Source organism: Scyliorhinus torazame, chromosome 8 (genome assembly GCF_047496885.1).
Source record: "Scyliorhinus torazame isolate Kashiwa2021f chromosome 8, sScyTor2.1, whole genome shotgun sequence".
NCBI classification, from domain to species: Eukaryota; Metazoa; Chordata; class Chondrichthyes; order Carcharhiniformes; family Scyliorhinidae; genus Scyliorhinus; species Scyliorhinus torazame.
The window spans coordinates 228194733-228210929 of NC_092714.1; positions in this window are offsets into that span (position 1 = coordinate 228194733).

Consider the following 16197-nt stretch of genomic DNA (forward strand, 5'->3'; position numbering starts at 1 on the left):
CAAAGAGTGGGGATTAATGGGTGTTTCTCTGGTTGGCAATCAGTAGCTAGTGGTGTCCCTCAGGGATCAGTGTTGGGCCCACAACTGTTCACAATTTACATAGATGATTTGGAGTTGGGGACCAAGGGCAATGTGTCCAAGTTTGCAGATGACACTAAGATAAGTGGTAAAGCAAAAAGTGCAGAAGATACTGGAAGTCTGCAGAGGGATTTGGATAGGCTAAGTGAATGGGCTAGGGTCTGGCAGATGGAATACAAGGTTGACAAATGTGAGGTTATCCATTTTGGTAGGAATAACAGTAAAAGGGATTATTATTTAAATGATAAAATATTAAAACATGCTGCTGTGCAGAGAGACCTGGGTGTGTTAGTGCATGAGTCGCAAAAAGTTAGTTTACAGGTGCAACGGATGATTAAGAAGGCAAATGGAATTTTGTCCTTCATTGCTAGAGGGATGGAGTTTAAGACTAGGGCGGTTCTGCTGCAATTGTATAAGGTGTTAGTGAGGCCACACCTGGAGTATTGTGTTCAGTTTTGGTCTCCTTACTTGAGAAAGGACGTACTGGCACTGGAGGGTGTGCAGAGGAGATTCACTAGGTTAATCCCAGAGCTGAAGGGGTTGGATTACGAGGAGAGGTTGAGCAGACTTGGGACTGTACTCGTTAGAATTTAGAAGGATGAGGGGGGATCGTATAGAAACATATAAGATTATGAAGGGAATAGATAGGATAGATGCGGGCAGGTTGTTTCCACTGGTGGGTGAAAGCAGAACTAGGGGGCATAGCCTCAAAATAAGGGGAAGTAGATTTAGGACTGAGTTTAGGAGGAACTTCTTCACCCAAAGGGTTGTGAATCTATGGAATTCCTTGCCCAGTGAAGCAGTAGAGGCTCCTTCATTAAATGTTTTTAAGATAAAGATAGACAGTTTTTTGAAGAATAAAGGGATTAAGGGTTATGGTGTTCGGGCCGGAAAGTGGAGCTGAGTCCACAAAAGATCAGCCATGATCTCATTGAATGGTGGAGCAGGCTCGAGGGGCCAGATGGCCTACTCCTGCTCCTAGTTCTTATGTTCTTATGTTCTTATGTTCTTACTTCAGTCCACAAAACCAAAAGGGTGTGAGCAAACAGGCACACAGACTCCAGGCAGCTCCAACTGCATGCGGATCAATCCGCCTCTCTCTCCCCCTTCCCTAGCTCCCAGCAGTAGACTCTCAACAGTAGAAAGTCACACCAGAAAGTCACATCGAAGCAGGGCACGCCAGAATGGATAAAAAGCACCCCTTCTCCAGTGCTGGCAGCAGGTCATCTTATACCCCAGGCCACAGAAGCATAAGAGGTGGCAGCAAGCAAACACGCAGCCTTCAGGCATTTGCAGCTACCAACGTAAACTACCAAACACAACCTGCACTTGAGAATATTTTGTTTATTAAATGGCCAACAATGCCTTCATACAAAAAGATTAAAAGAAACCACTGAACAGTCCATATAATCACATTAATGATTAACCGATAAGGAAAAGACACTGTGCCATACACACACAAGCATCTTTTTGCGACAGAATATCGGTACAAATACAAAACTACAGCAGTGCATTTGGATAAAGAAAACCCAATACACGTTAAACATTAAACAGTCAACACCGACAGTTAGATATAGCACTTAGGGCGAATGGGATCAAAGGATATGGGGGGAAAGCGGGATTAGGCTGTTGAGTTGGATGATCAGCCAAATCATAATGAATGACGGAGCAGGCTTGAAGGGCCAAAAGGCCTCCTCCTCCTCCTATTTTCTATGTTTCTAACTGTACAATAAAATCATCAGCAGTCTCCAAAAGCATTTCCTCAACAACTCCATCAGGTTGCTCAGCCAAATCGGTCTGCCACCCGTTCCCCTTCTCCAGCACTGGCAGTCAGTCATCTTACTTCACTCCCTTTCCTTGCTCCAGCAAAAGAGCAACAGCAAACAAACATACGGCTTCCAGACAGTAAACATTGAACATTCAACAGTACAATAAAGTCACCAGCAATCTGCAAAAGCATTTCTTCAAAATCTTTAAAAGTTGCTCAGTCGAATTGGGCCGCTACCTTCCCCGCTTCCGCTCCCCTTCCCTTCAGCACTGGCAATAGGTCACCTAACTCCCTCCCTTTCCTTGCTTCAAGCCACAGAATTAAAAGAGGTGGGAGCAAGCAAACACACATCTTTCAGACATTAGACATTGAACAGTCAGCACTACAATAAACTCAACAGCAATCTGCAAAAGCAACTCTTCAATTCCTGCAGCAAGTTGCTCAGTTTAATCAGGCCACCATCCTTCCCCTCCTTCAGCATCGGCAGCAGGTCACCTGACTTCCTCTCTTTCCTTGCTCGAGGCTACAGGAGTAAAAGAGGCGGGAACAAACACATCTTCCAGACATTAAACATTTAACATCCAGGGCGGCATGGTGGCGCAGTGGTTAGCACTGCTGCCTCGTGGCGCCAATCGATCCTGACGCCGGGTCACTGTCAGTGTGGAGTTTGCACATTCTCCTTGTGTTTGCTTGGGTCTCACCTCCACAACCCAAAGATGTGCAGGGTAGGTGGATTGGCCACGCTAAATTGCCCCTTAAAAATCAATTGAACTGTCAACCGTACTAGAAAAGGACCAACAAGCTGCAAAAGCAGTTCTTTGCACCATCAGCAAACTATTCAGTTGAACTGGGCTGTCACCCTTCTCCTTCATCAGTGCTTTCATGTCCCTCCCTCCCTTTCCTTACTCCAGGCCTCAGAAGCAAAAGAGATGGCAGCAAACAGACACACAGTTTCCAGGTATCTACAACAGCATTCGGGTCACTCTGCCTCTCTCTCTCCTCCTCTGGCAGCTCCCAGCAGCAGACTCTCATAGGCAGCAATAATCAGACCAGAAAATCACACTAACACAGAGCACAGCAGAAGAGTGAAAGAGCATGCATTCGCCTTCTTCAAACTAGTAGTAGGCCGGCTTTGCCTTATTCCAGGCAACAGAAGCCGAAGAGGCAACAGCAACAAACGCTAGGCCTTCAGGCATTTTGCAGCCAAAAGCAGGAGCAAACGCAAACACAACCTGCAGCCACTTGAGAATATTTTGTTTATTAGGCCATCAACAGTAACAAAGAATTGAAAATCAATTATGCAACATCCCACCTATCACACTAATCATTCAACAACACGGAAATATCACAGTTCCATATTGGTACCAATACAAAGCTACATCAGCTCATTTTTCACACAAAAAAACAAACACATGGTATCACGCCTCACAGAGTCCTCAACAGAAACAGAGGATAAGCCAAAGAATGTGTTATTGTTATGGGTCAGGGTTGAGAGAATCCCAAAGTGTATCATGGAGTTCACCTGACCCACAACTTTTAATAGATTGTGGCATGGGGAGCACACGGCTCACTCTACAGGTGTGGTACAGCAGAAAACGGACCAGTGGTTTTTAAAACAAAACAATGTTTATTCTATGAACTCAAGTTAACCTTTTTAAAACAAACAGTGAATATCTTAGCAACCAATAAATCAAATATACCCCCCCCCAAAGAATACAACACTAAGTAATCTGTATGACGTCCTTTTAGCATCCAAAAGGCTTAACAACCCTTCAAACAGGAGCACATGAGGATTTACATTCAAGACTGAAAACATTTATAATTCTTCTGAATTCACCAAATGACCCATAGATTGTTTTTGGATGGCAGAGATCAACAACAGTGCAGCTCACAGACACATCCAAGCTTTCTCAAACTGAAACTAAAAAAGCAGAAGTAGAGCTCAGCTCCACCCACACTCTGACGTCACTCCAGTAACATGAGCAGCTCCATTTCTTAAAGGTACATTTAAAAAATATATATTTATTGAAGTTTTTTAACACAATTTTTCTCCCTTACAAACAATAACCCCCCCCACCGTAACAACAACAAAAAAACGAGAAATCGCGCAGAGCAAGATATATACATGGTAAAATGATATATTTACACAGCTTTGTACACTGGCCCTCACCCGTACGTGCCAGTTTCCCCAACCCTTCATGTTATCTCTTGCTCATCCGCCCTCCCAGGCAGTCCGTTCCCCCCCCCCCCCCCCCGCCCCCAAGGTTGCTGCTGCTGCTGACCGACCTTCCTCTAATGCTCCGCGAGATAGTCTAGGAACGGTTGCCACCGCCTGTAAAACCCCTGCGCAGACCCTCTCAAGGCGAACTTAATCCTCTCCAACTTTATAAACCCAGCCATATCATTTACCCAGGCCTCCAGGCTGGGGGGCTTCGCCTCCTTCCACATTAGCAAGATCCTTCGCCGGGCTACTAGGGACGCAAAGGCCAGAATGCCGGCCTCTTTCGCCTCCTGCACTCCCGGTTCGTCCACTACTCCAAATATTGCTAGCCCCCAGCGTGGCTTGACCCGAACTTTCACCACCTGAGATATTGCTCCCGCCACTCCTCTCCAGAACCCCTCCAGTGCCGGGCATGACCAAAACATATGGACATGGTTCGCCGGGCTCCCTGAGCACCTTCCACATCTGTCCTCTACCCCAAAGAACCCACTCAACCTCGCCCTGTGTACCACCTTAAATTGTATCAGGCTGAGCCTGGCACACGAGGGGGAGGAATTAACCCTACCTAGGGCATCAGCCCACAGACCTTCCTCGATCTCCTCCCCCAGCTCCTCCTCCCATTTACCCTTCAACTCTTCTACCAGCGCTTCCCCCTCTTCTTTCAACTCCTGGTGTATTTCCGACACCTTGCCCTCCCCGACCCATACACCCGAGATCACCCTATCTTGAACTTCTTGTGCCGGGAGCAACGGGAATTCCCTCACCTGTCGCCTCACAAAAGCCCTCACCTGCATATATCTAAAGGCATTTCCCGGGGGTAACTCGAACTTCTCCTCCAGTGCCCCTAGGCTCGCAAACGTCCCGTCGATGAACAGGTCCCCCATTCTTCCAATCCCCGCCCGATGCCAGCTCTGGAACCCCCCGTCCATCTTCCCCGGGACAAACCGGTGATTACCCCTGATCGGGGACCACACCGATGCTCCCATTGCACCCCGGTGCCGTCACCAACTGGCCCCAGATCCTTAGCGTTGCGGCCACCACTCGTGGTATACTTTGTCGGCGAGAGCGGCAGCGGTGCCGTCACCAACGCCCCCAGGCTCGTTCCTTTACAGGACGCCATCTCCATCTTCCATGCCGCCCCCTCTTCCTCCATAACCCACTTGCGGATCATCGCCACATTTGCTGCCCAGCAGTAGCTCCCCAGGTTTGGCAGCGCCAACCCTCCTTGGTCCTTACTGCATTCCAGGAACCCTCTCCTTACTCTCGAGGTCTTATTCGCCCACACAAACCCCATAATACTCCTGCCTGCTCTCTTAAAAAAGGCCTTAGTGATCAGGATGGGAAGGCACTGAAACACAAACAGAAACCTCGGAAGGACCACCATTTTGACCGACTGCACTCTACCCACCAGCGAGAGCGGTAACATGTCCCATCTTTTGAAATCCTCCTCCATTTGCTCCACCAACCTCGTCAGATTCAGTTTATGTAGGGTCCCCCAACTCCTGGCTATCTGGATCCCCAGATACCGAAAGCCCCCCTCCGCCCTCCTCAGCGGTAGGTCCCCTATCCCTCTTTCTTTGTCCCCCGCCTGTAATACAAAGAGCTCACTCTTCCCTACATTGAGCTTATAGCCCGAAAACTCCCCAAACCCCCTTAGAGTCTGCATGACCTCCACCATCCCCTCCATTGGACTTACCCATTTCTTAAAGGGTACTCTCATGTGACATCATGTCCAGAACTTTTTCATGGGAATGAGCTGTCCACAAGACCATAAGTTCATAAGACATTGGAGCAGAATTAGGCCACTCGTCCCATCGAGTCTGCTCCTCCATTCAATCATGGCAGATATTTTTCTCATCCCCATTCTCCTGCCTTCTTCCCATAACCCCTGATCCCCTTATTGATCAAAAACCTATCTATCTCTGTCTTAAAGACACTCAGTGATTTGACCTCCACAGTCTTCTGTGGCAAAGAGTTCCACAGATTCACCACCCTCTGGCTGAAGAAATTCCTCCTCATCTCTGTTCAAAGGATCATCCGTTTAGTCTGAGATTGTGTCCTCTGCTTCAAGTTTTTCCTACAAGTGGAAACATCCTCTCCACGTCCACTCTATCCAGGCCTGGTATCCTGTAAGTTTCAATAAGATCACCCCTCATCCTTCTAAACTCCAACGAGTACAGACCCAGAGTCCTCAACCGTTCCTCATACGACAAGCTCTTCATTCCAGGGATCATTCTTGTGAACCTCCTCTGGACCCATTCCAAGGCCAGCACATCCTTCCTTAGATACGGGGCCCAAAACTGCTCACAATACTCAAATGGGGTCTGACTAGAGCCCTAAATAGCCTCAGAAGTACATCCCTGGTCTTGTATTCTCACCCTCTCGACATGAATGCTAACATTGCATTTGCCTTCCTAACTGCTGACTGAACCTGCACGTTAACCTTAAGATAATCGTGAACAAGGACTCCCAAGTCCCTTTGTGCTTCTGATTTCCTATGCATCTTCCCATTTAGAAAATAGTCTAAGCCTCCATTGTGCATAACCTCACACTTTTCCACATTGTATTCATCAATGTGTGACTTGTTCCATGTATCAGTGCCATTCTCTGTCCAGGAGCCACAGCTTTGCAGATTCTCCCACACGGCCCAATCTCATCGGAACCAAATCCTGGCATCCACATATCCCACTGGCACTCAAGGTGCAGTTGAACATCCTTGACTTCCAGCGTGTTCAACGTGGTGACGTGCCAGTTCCATGCAGCACTTACGGGTGATTCAGGATTTCCCTGACTCGAAGGGCTAACCTTACAAGTCTATTTGTGACTAAGCCAGCGAAGGAGGGAAAGCTATTTCCCTGTAAAGAACTGAACTGCTCTCACTAGAGGGAGATTGCTCTTCTAGGTCTTAAACAGTTAATACAGTTACCCCCCCCCCCCCCCCCCCAATGGAAGATTTTTCAGGTTGGTCGTTCAAAATGAAGTCATCTACTGTTTCAGCGTGGATCCTTGACTTTTAAGACATTCTAAAAGAGCGTCTAGGATTGTAAACTTACTAAAAGTGAAAATGCACAGTTTTTGTTTTTAGCGGGGTTTGTTATAAACATTTCAAAGTATAAAACAGAGTTACAGAATCTTTAGATTGTACATCTGCAAACAGATTATCTTCATTAAGAGAAAGATATATTTAAAAATGGAAATCCGAAAGTATCATTACCTAATACATTTCTAAGAGTAATAGATACATACCCACAAAAAGTCCCCAGGGACTTTGTTCGACGAACCAGGCGGGAAAGAGAACATCTTGATTGCAGGAGGGAGTGAGTGATAGCTCTGTTGAATCTGTCTCTTTTTATACATCTTTCTTCCTATTTCTGTTAATAGCCCGATTGTCCCTTATCTCTATAATGAGTGCTTACCTGAAAGCATTGCTCTTTCATTTAATTCTATTGACAGACTGTCTGCAAATTTTGATTAATGTTTCTTTTAATATTGGTTTTAGTGTCAAACGTTTTTAACGTATGTTCGATCAGCAGGTCATTCTAAGAGTGAATTCAGGCAAGATTCTCAGGAAAGATTTCTAAGTGTGGTGGCGAGTGGGAGCGGCCACGAGCTTCCCGACGCTCAGCCCAGTGAGGCCGGCAACACTATTCACTGTTAATTCGTTCACTTAACAAGGCCACTTCATGAGGACAACACAAGGTACACAAGCTACACAATGTAACTACATAACACCGGCATCGGGTGAAGCATACTGGGGTGTAGTATTAATCAGGTCAGTCCATAAGAGGGTCGTTTAGGAGTCTGGTAACAGCGGTGAAGAAGCTGTTTTTGAGTCTGTTCCAGCATGTTCTCAGACTTTTGTATCTCCTGCCCGATGGAAGAAGTTGGAAGAGTGAGTAAGCCGGCTGGGAGGCGTCTTTGATTATGCTGCCCGCTTTCCCCAGGCAGCAGGAGGTGTAGATGGAGTCAGTGGATGGGAGGCAGGTTTGTGTGATGGACTGGGCTGTGTTCACGACTCTCTGACGTTTCTTGCGGTCTTGGGCCGAGCAGTTGCCATACCAGGCTGTGATGCAGCCAGATAAGATGCTTTCTATGGTACATCTGTAAAAGTTGGCAAGAGTTAATGTGGACATGCCGAATTTCCTTAGTTTCCTGAGGAAGTATAGGCGCTGTTGAGCTTTCTTGGTGGTAGCGTCGACATGGGTGGCCCAGGACAGATTTTTGGAGATGTGCACCCCTAGGAATTTGAAACTGCTAACCAACTCCACCTCGGCCCATTGATGCTGACAGGGGTGTGTACAGTACTTTGCTTCCTGAAATCAATGACCAGCTCTTTAGTTTTGCTGGCAGTGAGGGACAGATTGTTGTCGCTGCACCGCTCCACTAGGTTCCCCATCTCCCTCCTGTATTCTGACTTGTTGTTATTCGAGATCCGGCCCACTATGGTCGTATCGTCAGCAAACGTGTAGATGGAGTTGGAACCAAATTTTGCCATGCAGTTGTGTGTGTACAGGGAGTACAGTAGGGGGCTAAGTACGCAACCTTGCGGGGCCCCAGTATTGAGGACTATTGTGGAGGAGGTGTTGTTGTTTATTCTTACTGTTTGTGGGTCAGAAAGCCGAGGATCCAGATTGGAGGAGTTCCAGAGGCTCCAGTTGCTGGAGATGTCACCGGCAATGTGTGGCATTGAGGCCAACATGCTAGGGTGGTGACCGCAGTGGAGAGCCTGGTGCATGTCGCCGGCACCATTAGTGAAGGCATCCAAGGCGTCACGCAGTTAATGACGGCTGAGGGCCTCGGCAGAATGTCCCCCTGACTCTGGGATGTGACCCAGTACCAGACTGACCTTGATGAGGTTCTGTGGGACATGTCCCGCTCTCAGGTGAACATGGCTGAGGCCCTGCGGAGCTTGTCCCAGTCGCAGGTGGGCATTGCTCAGGCACTGCAGAGCATGTCCCAATTACTGAGGAGCATTGCTGAGGGCATCGCCACGATGATGCGGACCATGGGGAACCACCAGGGCTGGCAGAGCCAGATGATGCAAGAGCAGCCGGGGCTCGAACCTGCTGCCTCGCTGTCCCAAGGTGAATCCCAAGCCCCATAGGCACCAAGTGGGAGGAGGGACCACTGGGTGCCAAGCTGGACCCGTCCCATGGAGTGGGGATGGTGGCCACCAGCTCCCCCGGGTTGCACCCCTCTGATGTCATCACACGGGACAGGGCGGCACGGCTGTGCCTGTGCCAACGACAAGTGCGCTGGAACCTTTCAGCCCCAGAGGACACCCGCCAGGGGCATCGAAGACCACGGGATGAGGTAAGCAGCTGGCTGACTCCACCTCAGATGTGCATCCTGAGTACACACCTAGATGTGGCGGTAGAGTTAGGAAGGCAAAGCACATAGAATTTACAGTGCAGAAGGAGCCTATTTGGCCCTTCTCCTGAAAGAGCACCCTACCTAAGCCTACACCTCCACACTATCCCTGTAACCCAGCCACCCCACCTAACTTTTGGATACGACAGGGCAATTTAGCGTGACCAATGCACCTAACCTACACATCTTTGGACTGTGGGAGGAAACCGGTGCACCCGGAGGAAACGCACGCAGACACTGGGAGATTGTGCAGGCTCCGCACAGACAGTGACCCAAGCTGGGAATCGAACCCGGGTCACGAGTACTGTGAAGCAGCAGTGCTAACCACTGCACTAATGTGCCACCTCATCGAGGATCACTGCCGAAACCGCGGGAGGGTGTAGGTAGGGGGTGAGGGGGGCGGGGGGAGGGGGCGGCACCATCAGGTGAGTGGGGAATTGTAAAACACAATAAACACCCTTGACCACAAGCAGTATGATGCCTCTGTCGCTTTCTTCCGCAATGCGAGCTGACCTCCGAACCCTTGGCCCATCTCTCCAGGCAGCTCCCCTTTGCCGCAGCACTCACCCAACCTCCGGCTGTGAACATGTCCCCAGAGCTGTGTCCCATTCCCTGGATGTTCGGATGTCGGCTGCTGCATGTGTGGTATTGCCCCCCGCAGTGTTCAAGCACAGTGTCCATGCATCAAAGTGTGATTGTGCTGCTAGGCAATGACTCCCACATGCTACGTGGCCCGCCCACCCACGGGAATCCACTTGGGATGTGTGAAGTGCTTACTTTTGACAATTCCTTTTTAGTGATAACCTTCAGCCGCATGGCCAGAGGCCCCGGCAGTCGGTGGGGGTTATGGATGGTTGGTGGGGCAGATGGGAAGGACAAGGGTTGCCCCCAGAATGTATACACACGATCCAGGGGTTGACATGCTGGTGCCATGAGCAGTTGCCCGCTAATGCCTCCCCTCCTCCCTCTTACCTCCTTCCCATGGCGGCTCACTCCTCTGCACAGCGCCCCACCCCCCCAGCCGAGGGTCCCAACACCCCACTGAGCACACACCACCCTCCCCGGGGCTTTTTGCCTGTGAGCAAAGATGGCTATTCAACTCCTCAGCTCCCCACAGAAGTCATTCTACCAGGTTCACATTTTTCAAAAGGAGTACTAATCGGCGCCAGTGTGAGCACTTGCTGGGGAGGACGATGATTGACGGGAGGCTGTTGGATATAGGGTGGCTCCCGTTAATTGTACGGAAATGGGGCTTATTGGTTTCTCACTGCGCTACGGCTAGATCCCGATTTCGCCGATAGGAGCGGGCCGATTGCTTCGCAAATGTTTTGGTGCCTACCGCAGTTCTTGTTTTCGGCCTCTCCCACTATTCACTGGCCTTGTTTCGCTCGAGCGAGAATGCATCGAGGTTGGAGAATCGCGCCTTTCATTTTGTTATCTCTTGTTGTGTCAAGAGATATATATAATTGGACAGAAAGTTACTGTTAAAAAGTGGCTCTATCTTATGTGTCTAGAAGTTATATGGCTGGACAGAGGGGGCCAGTTTAGCTCAGTGGGCTGGACAGCTAGTTTGTTATGTAGAACAAGGTCAGCAGCACGAGTTCAATTCCCGTACCGGCTGAGGTTATTCATGAAGGCCTTGCCTTTTCACCCTTGACCTGATGTGTGGTGATCCTCAGGTTAAACCACCATGAGTCAGGTCTCCCCCTCAAAGAGAAGAGCAGCCTATGGTCATCGGGGACTATGGTGACTTTACCTTACCTGGTTGGATAGAAGGTCACTTAATTGATTCTATTCCATTATCCCTTATATAGTCCCATTCTTCAACAGTGCTAGCAGGTGGCTCATTGGAACAAGGATGCACATGGGGCCTTATATCCTCGCTGGCTACAGGTGAGGTCCCAGAGGATTGGAGAATAGCTAATGTTGTTCCTTTGTTTAAGAAGGGTAGCAAGGATAATCCAGGAAATTACAAGCCGGTGAGCCTTACATCAGTGGTTGGGAAATTACTGGAAAGGATTCTTTGTGACAGCATTTACTCCCATTTGGAAGCAAGTGGATGTATTAGCGAGCGGCAGCATGGTTTTGTGAAGGGGATGTCGTGCCTCACTAACTTGATCGAGTTTTTTGAGGAAGTGACGAAGATGATTGATGAAGATAGGGCAGTGGATGTTTTCTACATGGGCTTCAGTAAGGCCTTTAACAAAGTCCCTCATGGCAGACTAGTATAGAATGTGAAGTCACGCAGGATCAGAGGTGAGCTGGCTAGAGGGCTACAGAACTGGCTTGGTCATAGAAGATAGAGGTAGTAGTGGAAGGGTGTGTTTCTGAATGGAGGGTTGTGACTAGTGGTGTTCCATAAGGATCAGTGCTGGGACCTTTGCTGACGGTACAAAGGTTGGTGGAATTGCAGAGAGCAATGAGGACTGTCAGAGGATACAGCAGGATATAGATCGGTTAGAGACTTGGACGGAGAGATGAAGTTTAATCTGGGCAAATATGAAGTAATGCATTTTGGAAGGTCGAATACAGGTGGGAAGTATATGTTAAATGGCAGAACCCTTTAGAGTATTGACAGGCCGAAGGATCTGGGTGTACAGGTCCACAGGACACTGATAGTGGCAACGCAGGTGGAGAAGGTAGTCAAGCAGTTAAACAGCATGCTTGCCTTCATCGGACGTGGCATTGAATATAATAATTGGCAAGTCATGCTGCAGCTGTACAGAACCATAGTTAGGCAACACTTGGAATAAAGCGCTCAATTCTGGTCACCACACTACCTGAAGGACGTGGAGGCTTTGAAGCGGGTACAGGATGTTGCCTGGTATGAAGGACATTAGCTATGAGGAGAGATTGGATAAACCCGGTTTGTTCTCACTGGCACAACGGAGGTTGAGGGACGACCTGATAGAAGTCTACAAGATTATGAGTGGCATGGACAGTTCGAGAGTCAGAAGCTTTTTCTCAAGGTGGAAGAGTCAATTACTAGGATTTGGATTTGGATTTGGATTTTGTTTATTGTCACGTGTACCGAGGTACAGTGAAAAGTATTTTTCTGTGAGCAGCTCAACAGATCATTAAGTACATGAGAAGAAAAGGAAATAAAAGAAAATACATAATAGGGCAACATAAGGTACACAATGGGAACATAGGTTAAGGTGTGAGGGGCAAAGTTTAGAGGAGATGTGTGAGGGAAGTTTTTATACAGAGGTTAGTGGGTGCCTGGAACTCGCTGCCGGAGGAGGTGGTGTAAGCAGGTACGATAGTGACTTTTAAGGGGCTTCTTGACAAGTACATGAATAGCATGAAAATAGAGGAATATGGGCCCCAGAAGTGTAAAATGTTTTAGGTTAAACAGGCAGCATGGCGGCGCAGGTTTGGAGGGCCAAAGGGTCTGTTCCTGTGCTGTGCTTTGTTCTTTATCAAGTCCCACTGTGTCTTCTTGTTTCAAACCGGGTAGCCTTCCGGACTCATACATCTCCCTGAACCCGTTGTTCCAGGACCCAGGTGTCCTCCTTTCCAGCTACAGAAAGGAAAGGAAACAGCAACAGCAGCCTCCAGGCATCTGTAGGCCCCAGCAGGAGCAGGCAACAAACACAACCTGCCGCTGTGAAGTGCTCTCACACCTAACAATGCCAATTCCTTATCAGCAATAGCCTAAAGCACCTATGCACAATATTGGAGGATGGCCTGTAGGCCCTGCAGATGCCGAGCCCTTCAATCCCCCAGCCCAGGGGCGACCCCTAACCTATGGTGTCCATGTTTGTACCCCCCTGAGAGGTGTTCCCCCTCACCCCACCACCCAAGCACTGGGGCAGCAGCTCCAGTGCCCCTGTGCTGCATGCCGGGGATTGGAAATAGCTACTCACCTCCTCAGCACCCATTGCGCTAGCTTCCTGTTCTCAAATAGGTATGCCAATCAGCACCTGCACATCCTCTCGCTGGGGAACCAGCTGGTTAGTTCCCAGGAGGTTGTTAGATTGGCTCCCATCTTGTTAATGCGATGGAGATTGCGCTTAATTGGTCTCAACTAGTGTCTCTCCACTTCTGGGTGGGATCCGGAACCCAGCAACAGGAGCAGGCCGGTTAGATCGCGAACCGATTCGTGCCCTGCACAAATCCTTATTTTCGCTTCCCTCGCGACTTAACTAGCACGATTGGATCTGCACCAGGTGCAATGCGGCCATTAAGTCGCGCCTGTTAACTCTGCTTTCTCTCCTTACAGATGCTGCCAGACCTGCTGAATTTTTCCAGCATTCCCTGTTCTTATTTCAGATTCTAGCATGTGCAATATTTTACATGTTTTAGATGTTTTGTTATTCAGTTATGGGATGTGGACATTGCTGGCCAGATCAGCATTTATTGCCCATCCCTAAATGCACTTGCAACAGTGGTGGTGAGCTTGAACCACTGCAATTTCTATAGTGTAGGCACAGCACAGTGCTGTTAGGGAGGGAGTTGCAGGATTTCGACCCAGCAACAGTAAAGGAACGGTGATATATTTGCAAGGCAGGATGAGAAGTGACTTGGAGGAGAACTTTCAGGAGGTGGTGTTTCCATGTGTCTACTTGTCCTTGTCCTTCTAGATGGTAGTGGTTGTGGATATGGGAGGTACTACCAAAGGAATTTTGGTGAGTTCCTACAGTGCATCTTGTATATGGTACACATGCTGTGACTGCGTCAGATGTGGAGGGAACTAATGTATTTTGTGGAAGGGGTGCCAATCAAGCGGGCTGATTTGTCCTGAGCTTTTTGAGTATTGTTGGAGCTTCACTCATCAGATAAGTGGAGAATATTCCATTACACTCCTGACTTATGCCTTGTACATAGTGGACAGGCTTTGAGGAGTCAGGGGGTGAGTTACTTGCCGTGGGATTCCTAGCCTCTCACTTGCTCTGGTCGCAACAGTATTTATATGGCTAATCAAGTTCAGTTTCTCGTCTATAGTAAGCTCTAGGATGTTGATAATGGGGGATTTAGCGATGGTAATGCCATTGAATGTCACAAGGCAATGGCTGGATTCTCTCTTGTTGGAGATGGTCATTGCCTGGCACTTGTGTGGTGCAAATGTTGCTTGCCACTTGTCAGCCTAGATATTGTCCAGATCTTGTTGCAATTGCACATGGATGGCTTCAGTGTCTGAGGAGTTGCAAATGGTGCTAAACATTGCGCAATCATCGGCGGACATCCCCACTTCTGACCTTATGATGGAACGAAGCTTATCTCTAAAACAATCGAAGTATTTCTGATACTGTCCTGAGAAATTCCTGCAGTCATGTCCAGGATCTGAGATCATTGACCTCCAACCCCTACAACTATCTTCCTTTATTCTAGATATCACTCCAATCAGTGGAGAATGTTCCCCCTGATTCCTATTAATTCCAATTTTGCTAGGGTTCCTTGATGCCACATTCGGTCAAATGCTACATTGATGTCAAAGGCAGTTGCTGTCACCTCATTTCTGGAATTCAGTTCTTTAGTCCATGTCGGAACTAAGATTGCACTGATGGCAGGAGCTATGGGAACTTGGCAAAAACACAAACTGAGCATCAGTGAGCAAGTTATTGCTAAGCAAATGCGACTTGAAAGCACAATTAATGGCCTCTTCTATTACTTTACTGGTGATTGATAGACTGATGGAGTTGTAATTGACTAGGTTGGATTTGTCCTGTTTTTTGTGTATTTGACATACTTGGGCAATATCCCACATTGCCGGGTAGATGTCAGTGTTGTAGTTGTACTGGAACAGCTTGGCTAGGGGTGCGGCAAGTTCTGGAGCACAAGTTTTCAATACTATTGCTGGAATATTGTCAGGGCCCACAGCCTTTGCAGTATCCATTGCCTTTAGCTGTTTCTTGACATCATCTGGGATGAATCAAGTTGGTTAAAGACTGACATCTGTGATGCTGGGGACCTCTGGAGGAGGCTTAGATGGATCATCCACTGGGCACTTCTGGCTGAAGATTGCACTATGCGCTGAGCTGATCCATCATTGAGGACGTGAATATTTGTGGAACCTTCTCCTCCAGTGAGTTGTTCAATTGCAGAGCAACTATTGCCATCATCAAAACTCATGTCCTGAATTTTTAGGATGATGGGGGCTCAGCCATCCTCATTGACTCCGAGAGCCCCACTGCCATTTTATTCGCAAACAAGTGTTGCTTGGCATACGTCGGGCGGACATTCTGCCTTGGAGAGATTGGCCAGCAGCTGCCTCGTCCCTCCAGCAATAGCACTGCAGTGGCCGGATGGGTGCACTGCCACTGTTGGGACTCCAGGAAGTATTACACCAGAGAGCCCAGGTAGGTCTGGTGTCAACGGTGCCAAGTAAGAGGTCAACCCTGTTCCTCAACAGGAGTCTGAGCTTCCTGCATGGCCTGGGCCTCCACCCACCCCAATCCCTCCCACTACAGTTATAACAGAGATGGTAGCAGAATGAGGCCCTTACCTGGATGTTAATTGGTCAGTTAAGGACCTCGATGGGTCTAAGGGCGGGCAGGTTGAAATCGACGTCCCCATTCTCCTTATAAAAATTCAGAGAGGCTGGGGAAGGGCAGCTAGGTGGCCGTCAGACTACCTGCTGGATTTCACAAGCCCTCTCACCCCCAAACCAAACAGCGGGGCAGCATAAAATCCAGCCTCTTCTGTGCTGTGCCATTTTCATCCAGTGCTGGCTTTGGATGTTTCCTCATGCACTTAAAATATGCAATGTTTCCAACCAGTATTACCAGCAGCCAATTTTATTTTTAGATTCCAGATC